The following is a 13129-nucleotide window of genomic DNA, read 5'->3' on the forward strand; positions in this document are numbered from 1 at the left end:
TGTTTCTCTTTGTCCATTTGCTTGTTGCTGCAATTTGGTGGCGGACACAGAATCTAGACTGTTCCTAACATGTTAGAAAGGAACAGTATTATGAAGTTTGTAGTCACAAAATGCTTCACAATTTGAAATGATAGTGAATAAAAAGAACACAGATGTTGAACAATCCAGATTAATAGATTATAATGTTAGAAAGGAACCATTATGATGTAGTCTGACTCTTGTATATTGCAGGGCAAAGAGTTTCACCCAGTGAATCTGGCAATGAAGAGAATTCATTTTGCCTGCTACATGAGTGACACCATCAAGCCCAGTAACTTGTGGTTGAACTAGAGTGTATCTTTTAGGAAGTCATCCAACCTTGTTTTAACGAGTCCAACTCATGGGGAATTTCACACTGCCTTTGAGAATCTTTTCAGGAGTTAATTATCCTTGCTGTTTCTATAAAAAATCACCTCAATTCCAATTTGAATATTTGTAACTTCAGTGTTTAAGCATATTACCTCTATGCATGGATCACTGAAACCACAGTATCACAGACAAGTGAGACAAGGCTGAACTCTGTCTGATTAGGCTTTTGTGCCATATTCGTCACTGCTGCCAGAGTGCTGGTGTGATGTTCCATTTTCAAAGAAACTTGGGCCATTATTTAAATGTTGACAGTTCTCAGCTCTGTACAGCCACTCTGAGGAGCTCCACATCTAAATGCACCCCAAACCTCTCTGGTCATGCAGAAGAAGACTCGATCTTAAAACATGTATTTTTCCATCTTTAGGAATCACATTTGTGAGTGTTGTGGGAGGATTGGAGTCTACTGCTCTATCTCCATACACTTACTGTTCACTGCAATTCCTGAGAGAGCCATACCTTAGCAGAGTGTTAAAGTCAAGGTGGGCAGTGAAGACATGGATGGAGGAAGCTGCCTCTTTCAAATGGGATCAAGTGCCATGCTGCCTTCTGGTGCAGCCCTTTGCTTCGCACCAGACTGAAATCCAGCCTGCCGGGTGGTGGCCGCTGCATGTAAGGAGTGTGCTGGTTTCTAGTTCTTTCTGAGCAATGGACTTCTGCCTGTTTTTGCTGCTAACTCCAGCCAGCCCTGTAGCCTTTAAGGTCACCCAAAGTTGAGCTTAGCTGCATGGTTATCTGATATCCCCAAAAATAAGTAGGTCGGATGAGGCCTGTCACTTGTACTTATTTTCCTCACCCTCCAAACAGGCACAACAGAATCTGGAGTATGTGACAATCACACAGCAAGTCCCAGCTCCCATGGGGGCAACTATTGTTGTAAAATTTGGAGCTGACGGCTGCAATCTGAACAGAGATGACACAACAGTGAAGCAGAAGGGACTGCTGTTAGTGTAAATTAAGCTCATAAGACGCTGAGAGATCCATGTGGAATGTTTAGGTGAAATTTACCGTAGAACAGCATTTTATTTCTCAAAAAGAAAAGGAGTACTTGTGGCACCATAGAGACTAACCAATTTATTTGAGCATGAGCTTTCGTGAGCTCACGAAAGCTCATGCTCAAATAAATTGGTTAGTCTCTAAGGTGCCACAAGTACTCCTTTTCTTTTTGCGAATACAGACTAACACTGCTGTTACTCTGAAACCTGTCATTTTATTTCTGGTGCTATAGGGAAATCTTTATTCCAGCAGGACTCTGGTCTGTCCCTCTGACTTACTGATCTCCTTCTGGGATCTAACTGGCTTATGTTGCAGGGTGGGATGCAAGGCCATTTACCTGAACAGGCTCAGCCCATAGCTGAGGAATCTGGGCAATGAATAGCGAATGGCTGAGAGGAACTCTCTGTGGGAATTAGTGCTAATAACTGGCCCAGTGTGCTGGTGAGGACCTACTGCATGAATTTCATCACACCATTCACAAGCCAGGGTGTGTGTATGAAATTAATGGAAATGTAACATTTCTCTGAAAACTGAGGCTGCCTTTTGGCTTGCCTGGAAGAACTGTCAGCCACGGGTCTGGATTTGGACACCTCATCTGGCAACAGGTGCACCTGGAGACAGCAAGACTGGGGAGAAGGATGTCACTAAAAGATCTGCCCTACTATCTGACAAGGTTTCAGTCTCCTCCCTTGTAAGAACCCCTGTGCTGAGGAGCAGCCAGGAGCAAGCAAGCCTAATAGGAATTTAGTGCTGGGTTTCTGAGGCCTGTGCCTGGCAAGGCTGCTCAATGTTGAGAGTAAATGCCTCACCAGTGATGCAGACCAAAGGCTGAAAAAGTTCATAGCTGGACAAAAGTGGAAAAATCACACATTCATGTTTAGTGTTTTAACTTAATGAAGATTTAATTGTGATTATTGTATCACATAACACATCCCTACTAATGTTTCTGCAGATGACCCTATCTGTGGAGCTCAGTTTAATTGACTTTTCAGTTTAAAACAGTGAGAGGATTGAGAGTTAGCAAGTTAAAGTAGTATGAGCTGGATGAATGCACTGTAAGGTGGGTAGAAAGTTGGCGAGATTGTCGGGCTCAACAGGTAGTGATCAATGGCTCCATGTCTATTTGGCAGCCGGTGTCAAGTGGAGTGCCCCAGGGGTCGGTCCTGGGGCCGGTTTTGTTCAATATCTTCATAAATGATCTGGAGGATGGTGTGGATTGCACTCTCAGCAAATTTGCGGATGATACTAAACTGGGAGGAGTGGTAGATACGCTGGAGGGCAGGGATAGGATACAGAGGGACCTAGACAAATTGGAGGATTGGGCCAAAAGAAATCTGATGAGGTTCAATAAGGATAAGTTCAGGGTCCTGCACTTAGGACGGAAGAACCCAATGCACAGCTACAGACTAGGGACCGAATGGCTAGGCAGCAGTTCTGCGGAAAAGGACCTAGGGGTGACACTGGACGAGAAGCTGGATATGAGTCAGCAGTGTGCCCTTGTTGCCAAGAAGGCCAATGGCATTTTGGGATGTATAAGTAGGGGCATAGCCAGCAGATCGAGGGACGTGATCGTCCCCCTCTATTCGACATTGGTGAGGCCTCATCTGGAGTACTGTGTCCAGTTTTGGGCCCCACACTACAAGAAGGATGTGGATAAATTGGAGAGAGTCCAGCGAAGGGCAACAAAAATGATTAGGGGTCTGGAACACATGACTTATGAGGAGAGGCTGAGGGAACTGGGATTGTTTAGCCTGCAGAAGAGAAGAATGAGGGGGGATTTGATAGCTGCTTTCAACTACCTGAGAGGTAGTTCCAGAGAGGATGGTTCTAGACTATTCTCAGTGGTGGAAGAGGACAGGACAAGGAGTAATGGTCTCATGTTGCAGTGGGGGAGGTTCAGGTTGGATATTAGGAAAAACTTTTTCACTAGGAGGGTGGTGAAACACTGGAATGCATTGCCTAGGGAGGTGGTGGAATCTCCTTCCTTAGAAGTTTTTAAGGTCAGGCTTGACAAAGCCCTGGCTGGGATGATTTAATTGGGGATGGGTCCTGCTTTTGAGCAGGGGGTTGGACTAGATGACCTCCTGAGGTCCCTTTCAACCCTGATATTCTATGAGAGATTATAGGAAAAAGAAGAAATTTCAGCCTTGAAGGTCATTCTTAGTTTCTGATGTTAATCCTCTGACCTTGACATCCAACCCAAAAAGATTATAAGTAAATGTAGTCTTTAAAGGGTAATGATGTGCAGGAGACATTGGTTTTATAGGATTTAAATCAAAGAATCATCCACACAATGATGTGGGGTCTGGGTTCCTAGAACCAAATCTCAGATTTTATTATTTATAAAAGTTAATGAAAGGAACAGGGATAAAAGGAAGCAGTGCAAGCCCTGGCTCTAGTCAGTAGTCTTCTATATCTGACAGTGTCTTAGACCAAGATCATAAAGCCCAGGCCTGAGGAGAGAACACAGAAATCTCTCTTGATTGACAATGGGGTCTGGGCTATGATGAGGCTAGGTGCTAAGGTAATAAAAATAAATAATCATAACAACATGGGATGGACCATCCCACCATTTTGCTGTTTGCCAGCTGCACACTCATTTGCAGGCAAGTAAAGCAACTCATTTGCCAAGAGTCTTTGGCAAGGGGCAGGTCCCAATGTACCATCCGGGAAGATAACTGGAGAATGTAAAAATCAGTGATATAGTCCAAGAACCGCTGAGAGTATCTTGCTTGATTATAACCCAGCTGAGCATTAACACGAGAAGCAGTGACACCCACAGAACTTGAATGAACAGAGTTTCTGAAAGGTTCTTTGAGTGACCTGGAAATGATCTTGTGAAGGTGCTGGACTGGACTCAGCACTTCTGCTATAGGCTTCCTGTGTGACCTTCAATATTTAATTTATTCTCCCTGTCTCAGTTCCCCATCTGCAAAATGGGGATAATACTTCCTTACCCTTTAGACCATCCAGCTGTTTAGACTGTAAGCTCCTTGGGGCAGTGTCATTATGTGTATCCACAGTGTGTAGCACAATGGGCTCCTGAACTCAGCTGATGTCCCCAGGGGCCACAGTAATGCAAATAATAAAATAATAAATTATGGTCTTCTCATGGGAGAACTGATCAGTCTGTTTCCTTCTCTGTGTTACAGTCACAAGCTGTGTGACTGTAACAATTTTAGCCCTGGGTGTTTTGCTTGAGCTGTACTAATTTTAATTCAGATTCTTTTAACTCCTTCCCCAGTAAATAAAAACAAAGCCAGTAGCTGGGCCTGTGACAGACCCTGTGCTTTTCGCTCCCCTGTTGCCCAGGCAGTGCAGGTCCCCACACTGCCGAGTCAGAAGCTGAAGAGTGATTTTGTCGGCACATTCCAGGTGTTTCTCTAAACAGGAATAGCTCTTCCATTCCAATATTTGCTAAGTCAAATAATATCAGGGAATAATGTCAACATTTGCCAAGTCAAAATAGCACGATGAATAATTCCAGGAATTATCTCCTGGTGGCACAGACTCTAAGCTCTGCATTAGGTTTCTGGTACTTCAGGGTCAATAGAGTTAATGCTAGCCTTCAGCTTCACCTGTTCCACTGAGACTGCTCTTGGATGCAACTTTAAATAGTTCCATATCTGATCCCTCCTCTCCTTTTAGAGAGGGGAGTCTGGTTACACGGGGATATACAGAAGTAAAATTTGTGTTAGGCTGTTGTGCAGCTTCTCTCAGCCACGTGCACTCCCTCACCGCAGTGAGTTACTCGGGGCTCCAACAGCTTGTAGCAAAGATGCCACAAGTGAAAGTTGCAGGTAGGTCTAAAAGAAGCCAATGAGGTGAGAAGCCAGAGAGTGCTCTTTGTAAACTGCAAAGTCTCTCTTGATGTACCCATTATGTCTGGTGATGCAGATGGCAGCAGCCAAAGGGGGTCTCTTGTTTTTTGTTTGGGGATGAAGAGAAAGCTACAGGCTATATTGTAGATGGCGCAGATACAAGGTGAAATCCTGGCCCCACTGAAGTCAAGAGGAGTTTTGCGGTTGATTTCAATGGAGCCAGGATTTCACATAAAAGATGTACAGGATGATAGGCCAAATAAGGGAAACACAGGACTGCAAATAAATGCACTGAATTAAATGGCCAGGTGAGTGGATTCCACCAAACTAGTGGACAGGTCCCCAGAACTAGGACCTGCTGAGCATGTAGAGTGGTGCTAAAGCAAATTGGGCTTAGTCCTAACACTCAACTTGCAACTGTGACTGATGCTAGCACCCCAGCTGAAGCCAAATGTCTGGACATATCATGAGTGCATCTGAAGAGAAAGAGGGTGAGCAAAAAGAATTGGGGCTACTGGAGATTCCCTGTTGCTCTGTCTGGCAAGGAGAGAAGCAATGTGCTCCTGCACATTAGGACACTGAGTGAAGCTGTGGTGCTCTACTAATGTAACACTAGCAAAAAATGATTTGTGGCTTGGGGACAAGGTGAAGCAGAAACATGAAGGGAGTTTGCAGCAAGGGTAAGGAGCAGACTTAGCAGCTCAGGACTGAAAATCCTTCCTGCTCCTCCGTCACTCATCAAGCCTCCAGCATTCATCAGAGCAGCCTTGATACCAAGTGCTATGCTGGGTCTCCCTGCATCACAGGTATAGCGAGGTGTGTAAGGCTGCGCTAGGTTAATGGCTCAGCGTACTGACACAAATCCCAATTGCCTGGGACAGGGAAAAGTGAAAGGATCTTCTCCCAGTGACCACCCCCAGCAGCCAGCTTCAAACTGACAGTGTCAAACAAGTGTCTGGCATTGCTTGGTCTTTGGCAAGAGCACAGAGCAGCCTGTAACATGACAGATAAGGAGCAAACAAAAAAGAAAAGAGCTGGGAATGGAACCTGCAAGGCAATAATTAGGATCCCCTGAGACTTGGCAAATTATATGAGATGTGTGATTGTACATTATACATCGATAATTGTGGATGTGTGCAGGGATCCCAACATGTGGATTTCTGGGTCTCACAATCTGTGCTCAGTCCTACAGACTGCACTAGTGACAGATTATTAATCCAGATGATTCAGACTAAAGGGGATGGTGGAGCTCTGGTATGCATCATCCAGTCTCAATGATAGGAGAGTAAGCTTCACTAATCTCATTCCAATGTGAGTGGGACAGGCAATGAGCCAGAATTACCTATAACCAAAGAAAACATTAGGTGGAATGGAAGGGGTCTGGGGGTACAATGTCAGAGGGGTACAATGTGAGAAGGACTGGAGCCAAAGGAAGTTGGTAAGAGGGTGTAAAGGTCATTAAGGAAGACGCACTGCCCAAGGAATTCATCTGAGCCAGGTTCACTCTAACCATAAGCTCTCAGCAAGCAGCAGCCAGCCAAAGGCAGCAGGTCAGGCCCCTCTGACAATCAGACCATAGAACTTGTTTGCTCTATATTTTGAATTGCAACTCAGAGTGATATTGAGCTGTAGAGAGTATAAAGCTAATGAAATGCCTATTAATTTATTTTCAATAAAAATAATAGCTGGAAATTTACTGAATATAAATGACAGGTATTTCCCCAATACCTAACTGTAATCCTAACCAGGAAAGCAAGCCCTAGCCTAAACTATGTTTGAAAAGTACTGGAAGACTGGTGGAAGATCTGCCTGCAAAAACATTTGGTGAAAAAACATTCCCACCACATATGATCAAAGTCGCCACTTCTCCCATTCCTCCTGCAGCATAACATTCTGAGATGTATTAATAGGAGTGTTGTATCTAAGACATGGGAGGTAGTTGTCCCACTCTACTTGGCACTGGTGAGGCCTCAGCTGGAGTACTATGTTCAGTTCTGGGCACCATACTTTAGAAAAGATGTGGACAAATTGGAGAGTCCAGAGAAGAGCAACAAAAATTATTAAAGGTTTAGAAAACCTGATGTGGGGGAAAGGTTAAAAAACTGGACAATTATACTCTTGAGAAAAGATTTTTTTGTGGGGGGGGGGGGCTAAAAACAGTCTTCAAATATGTTAAGTGCTGTTAGCAAGAGGCTGGTGATCAACTGTTCTCTATATCCACTGAAGGTAGGACCAGAAGCTTAATCTGTAGCAAGGGAGATGGGGGTTAAATATTAGGAAAAACTTTCTAATCCAAAGGATAATTAGGCTCTGGAATAGGCTTCCAAGGGAGGTTGTGGAATCCCCATCACTAAGGGTTTTTAAGAACAAGTTGGACAAACAGCTAGCAGGGATTGTCTAGGTTTATTTGGTCCTGCCACAGTGCAGGGGGCTGGACTTGATGACATCGAGGCCCAATCCAGCCGTGCATCTCTATGATGCTGTAAACCGGAGTTTCTCAGACACTGAATCAAAAGCACAAGCTTGTAGCAATATTCATTTCTTTACCCTCCACTTGCTGAGGCACAGGCTGTGGGAGTTTCCCACAGCCTTTGTTTCTCCCACTGGTGGATCCAGAACAATTCCCAGACTAGCCAAATTGCTAAAACATCAGCTTCTTGTTAGGAGCCCAAGGAGTCTCTGCTAACTCTGTGCTCCGGCATCCTGTGCTGGATTGTGCTGCCTGCCCTTGAGCGCAGGAGTGTGGAAACACCTGACAAACACCAGCCAGACAAGGCTGCCTGGATCTTATTTGATGAGTAAATGTATTCAATAATTATTCTTATGTCACTCTGAATAGGCCATGAGTTAAGTGACTTGATTATGGAGTGTGAGCTGTCCCATCCCTGGTTAGCCAGAGGATAGACTCCATTAGCTAAAGCTGCTGCCTTGGAGGATCCCAGCTCTTCTCCATCTAACCCTGCTCAGATCCTGTTTCCAAATGCTGCTCTCCTCAGATGGACACAGGAAAATCCCAGAGTAGGTTTTTAGATTATAGCTTTTACACAGAAGTCAGCTGAAGTTCCTGATGCAGATTTTAGGCTCCATCTAATGGCTGAACAGCCTCCAAGATAGGAATGAGATGTTTGCAACACAGTTATTTCAGGTGTAGCATGAAGACAACCTTGTAAAACTGTCAAAGTAGAATTTGTATATGTAACTGAGATATTTCCTATCACTGCAAAGTGACACAGTGCAAACAGAACAATTTAGAATATTTTCCATTGAAATAATTCTGCACATTTTTCTGCACAAATGCTAATATTTATGGGAGGGAGAAGCATCTGGGGACTTGCGAGAGCAGATCATCTCTGTGTGTTTTTATTTTACGTCCAACAGCAGAAGAGAAACCTGAATATTACTGGCCCTTCCTTGTGTGGCTGCTGGGGTATGAATCAGACATTTTATCACTGGAAATAGTTAATAGACAAATGACCATGGCAATATGTTAACAAGCTGAGAAGCAGCCATTTCTCAGCAGTACATGCCAGGAACCAGCCTGGACCACAAGTAGAATTGGTTTCCACATGTTTTGATTGTCTGGCTGTTTACAATCACTAAAGCTGCTATTATTAAACATTTCCTTAACAGCTGGTGTTTTGTAAAGTTCCAACTTGACCATTAACTCCTTAAGCCTGCAACTAAGGCCAGTGGAGAGGTTGGGCCTCTATAGCCTGGGGTGAGATCTCATTCTCTGTGAAATGAGCAGGACTAGAGGGAGAAAAACTTCAGTTTTCTCCCAAGTCTAACAAGCACCTCACTTTCCTGCTATGCGACTCATGCTAACCTAGCATTCTCTAGCCACCTCCTGCTCTCACGGCAGTCAATCCGCAGACTTCACTGGGACCAAGACCAGAGCCTTGTCTCCTTTATCAGGTCAGGGGCCCACGACGCGCAGCCCCTTGCACCCTCCTCTTCTACCGTGGACAGGGTGAGGACAAACTTATAATCTGCAAATGCAGGGAAAGTCACACACCCAGTGTCCCCATCTGCCAGCAAGATATGAGAAGAGCAGTGGTTCAGAAGTTGCATTTATTTTGATAACGAGAATGCAAATAGCTACAACAACTCAGTACATCCCTCAGGCTCCCGTCTATTTACCACTGCCTGGCCCTTGTGTCACATAGATCAGGAGCTGCTGATATAGCAAAACCAGAACTGCTGAGAAGTGGACATGGTTCCTGAATTTGCAGAGACGCTGCTGCTGGATGCAGAGTTGAGCATGAGCCTCTTTGCCTCAGAATCCTGCAGCTGCTGGGAACAAGATTGCCTCAGCAGCCTTCTCTCAAGGGTGGAACCCTAGAACTGAAATTCAAATGTCACGGGATAAAATACTGCGGCCTCCCTGAGGCCATGTCCAAGTAGAACCTGTGGGTTCAGAGTAGGAACTCCCCCAATTCAGTTGTTTCTGTCATGCAGATGGGGCCCGGTCCTGGCTCCTCGTCACATGCTTGTTGTGCTTCCATGAAGTGGTGTTGCGTGTGCATATCCCCAGCATAGGCCATCCTTCAGCCTTCTGCTCATCACAGTTCACATCCCTCCTGCCATACATCACGTTCATGAGCTGCTCAGGCTTACTGTGAGGCGGTTAGGTCCAGGAAGCATTTGCTTTCTGGAGCTGTTCCAAAGTGTCTGTGGCTTGCAGGGGGCCATGCAGGAGGCTAGCCACCGCTTCAACCCCTCCCCGCACCACCACCTCCCCCAGAAGTGTCTTAGTCCTTGCTAGTGCCTTGCAGCTTTAGGTGGCATGTCAGTTGTGCATAGTTGTGCTGGCCCCTTTCCCCTCCAGCGACCTGTAGAGCTGCACCCTGAGGGGTACAGGAGCTCATTGGTTTGGCTCCCAGGTGGCTGTTTCTGCATGCTCCATTGTTGCTACAACATCTGGTAAATTAAGGAAACCCCTTTCTAGATGTAAGCAGAGGAATGGTTCTGTTATCGTGGGGAACTTTCCTGGCCTACGCGGTTGCCAATTTTGGCTGAACGTATTCCTGGACAGGGCCGGTTGTAGGGGTGGGCCACCCAATCAACTGCCCAAGGGGAGCCATGGGCAAGGGGACACCATGCAGCAGCATAGATGTGCACACTGATGGTTTAAAGTCAGAAATTGCTCCTGCCTGACAGCGGAGCGCTGCATGGAGGGGCACCCAGATTTTTCCCTGTTTCCTCCTGGCGGAGGAACAGGATGGGAGACAAGCAGTGACGCAAAGATACTGCTCTCCCCCCCACAATGTTCCTCTGCACCACACTCCCCCTCCCAGCGGGCTGTGAGTCGGGGAGAGAGAAGCAACACCAAGCACTTAAACAGCCCAGGAGGGAAAGTGATCTGGATGCAGGGAGCCCCAATGCTGGTCCTCGCTCCCCCCTCACAATCCCCTACAGGTGCACGGATGAGCAGTGTTTGGGGGTGAGGGAGAGATCGAGCAGCAATGCTAGCTGTTTTATGCATCCAGGTCAGTTTTCCCACATGGGCGCAGGAGAGGGGTTCGGGCTTAGGAGCAAAGGAGGCACAATGCAGGGATTCGGGTGCAAGAGAGGGGCAGGGGTTGGAGATGCAGGTGGCAAGGGAGTACAGGGGTTGGAGGTGCAGGCGGGGAGTCCATGGGGGCCAGGGACAAAGGAGGGGGGGCACCGTGCCCACCAGGGTCAAGAGCGCCAAAATACTAGTTTGCCCAGGGTGCCATTTTACCTAAGGCCTGCCCTGTTCCTGGAGATTTCATCACGACAGAATCTTTAAAGGAAAATTAATTTTAATTCCTGGAGAGTTGGCAACCCTATACACCACCCTTGTGGAATTGGCTAGTGAAAGGATTTGAGTCCTCGTTCCCACTCCCTTTACCCAGAGGCCTGCCTGCCCTCGAGGACTCCCCTTCCTCCCTCCCGTGGGGCAGAGTCCTCATAACTCCAACAAGGCCAGGCCCAGGATCCCTGGGGGGGGCTGGACCCCCAGTCTTGTTGTGGTCACTTAGGACAGTGGCTAGGGTGTCCCCACGATGGGGGGTCTCTCCGCCCCGGCCACGTCCCTGACCCACTGCTCATTACATAGAGTGGTTCAAAGCAAACACGACTGATTAAACAGCAACCAACAAACAAAATAAGGACAAATGGGCCGGTTACAGGAAACCACGTCACCCCCTCGGTGGGCCGGGGACCCACCACCAGCCGCCTCTGGGCTGCAAGGGAAGGGCAGTCCGTCCCTCGCACGTCCCAGGCCCTGGCCGCGCGGCAGGGACGCTGCAGGTCGGACACTTGCTCTTCCCCCAGTGTTGCCCCCTCCCCCCGTCGGGGTCACGGCCCCCCTCCCGGTCCGGCCTGTGAGACCCCTGGGCTGGTGACCTCTCCCTGCGCTGGGCCCTCGGCCTGGGGTCCCCCCTCGCAGTCCCCAGCTGCTCACCGCACGCGGCTCCGGACGGCCCCGGCCCCGGCCTCAGCGCGGCTCCCCAGGCGCCCCTCCGGCCGGCCGGCGCGGCTCTGCTCCCGGCCCGGCCCTGCCCTCTGGGCTGCTCCTTTCTGGCTCTGCTCCCGGCTCAGCTCGGGCCCCCGCTCCCCTTAGCTCGGCCCTGCGCTGCCTCAGGCAGCTCCAGCGCACACGGAGGACGGGACCCCGGGCTCCTGACTCCCTCACTGGCCCGTCTGCCCTGTCAATCGGGCTGACCTGGAGGTTGGCCCCTCCCCATTGGCCCTGGGGACCATCAGTCTCAGGCTCCTGATTTCCCATTGGCCCTGCCCCTTTCCTTTGGCACTGGGCGAGGGGCAGTGCTCCATGAGTGCCAGGCCTTGCGAGGGCCAAGCCCCAGCACTGCTTTTATTATGAATAAAGCACTGGCGAGGGCCAACCAAAAACCCCACTACGTGCCAGTGGGGAAGCCAGCAGTCCCCTGACCTAGCGCTCCCAGCCTCATGGGGCAAAACAGGCCAGAAACCCCAGCAGCCTCAGCCTCTGGCTCCAGAGTGTGGAGCGCAATTGAACGGCGCTGAGTTGTCTGGGGGCAGCCAAACACCAATGCCATTCATCCCCCATTTGTGGAAGGCCCTGAATGGCACAGAACAGAGCCACCACCAAACCGCATCCATGGTGCTGAGCACAGGCAGGGCTTCCCTGCCCTTCACTAAGGCAACAGCTCCCCCAGTTCAGGCTGCATTGTCTTTAGCAAATGTTGGGTCCCACCTGCTAGACAAGGTCCCTGAAGCAGCATCAGGGAAACTCCTGCTCTCCCAGCCCCATCCCCCAGGGTCAAGTGAATATAAGAATAGCCACACTGGGTGAGCCCAGTGACAGTGGCCAGTGCCAGAGGCAATGAACAGAACAGGGCAACTATCACATGCTCCATCCCCTGTTGTCCAGTCCCAGCTTCTGGCAGTCAGAGGCTTAAGGACACCCGGAGCATGAGGCTGAGTCCCTGACCATCTCAGCTAATAGCCCTTGATCACTCTATCCTCCATGAACACATCCAGTTCCTTTTTGAACCCAGTTGTACTTTTGGATTTCACAACAGCCCATGGCAATGAGTTCCACAGGTTGACGGTGCGTTGTGTGAAGAAGATATTCCTTACTGTTGTTTTAAACCTGCTGCCTAATACTTTAATTGGGTGACCCCTGGTTCATGAGTTATATGAAGAGGTAAATAACACTTCCTAGTTACTTTCTCCGCACGGTTCAGGAACGTATAGCCCCCCCATCATGTTCTGTATGCCACTTAGGGAGCAGCTCTGTGTCCATCTTCAGCCTCATCACTGCCTCCATCCTTGGATGCTGTGTGTAAATGACACGAGGAGAGCAGCACTCGGCTGGTGGGTAGGGGAGGGGCTTGTGCTAATTCTCACTCCCCTCCTGTGTATTCTCCCACATGCCTGCCCCTTCTGGGTCCACC

Source organism: Eretmochelys imbricata, chromosome 21, assembly GCF_965152235.1.
Source record: "Eretmochelys imbricata isolate rEreImb1 chromosome 21, rEreImb1.hap1, whole genome shotgun sequence".
Lineage (NCBI taxonomy): Eukaryota > Metazoa > Chordata > Testudines > Cheloniidae > Eretmochelys > Eretmochelys imbricata.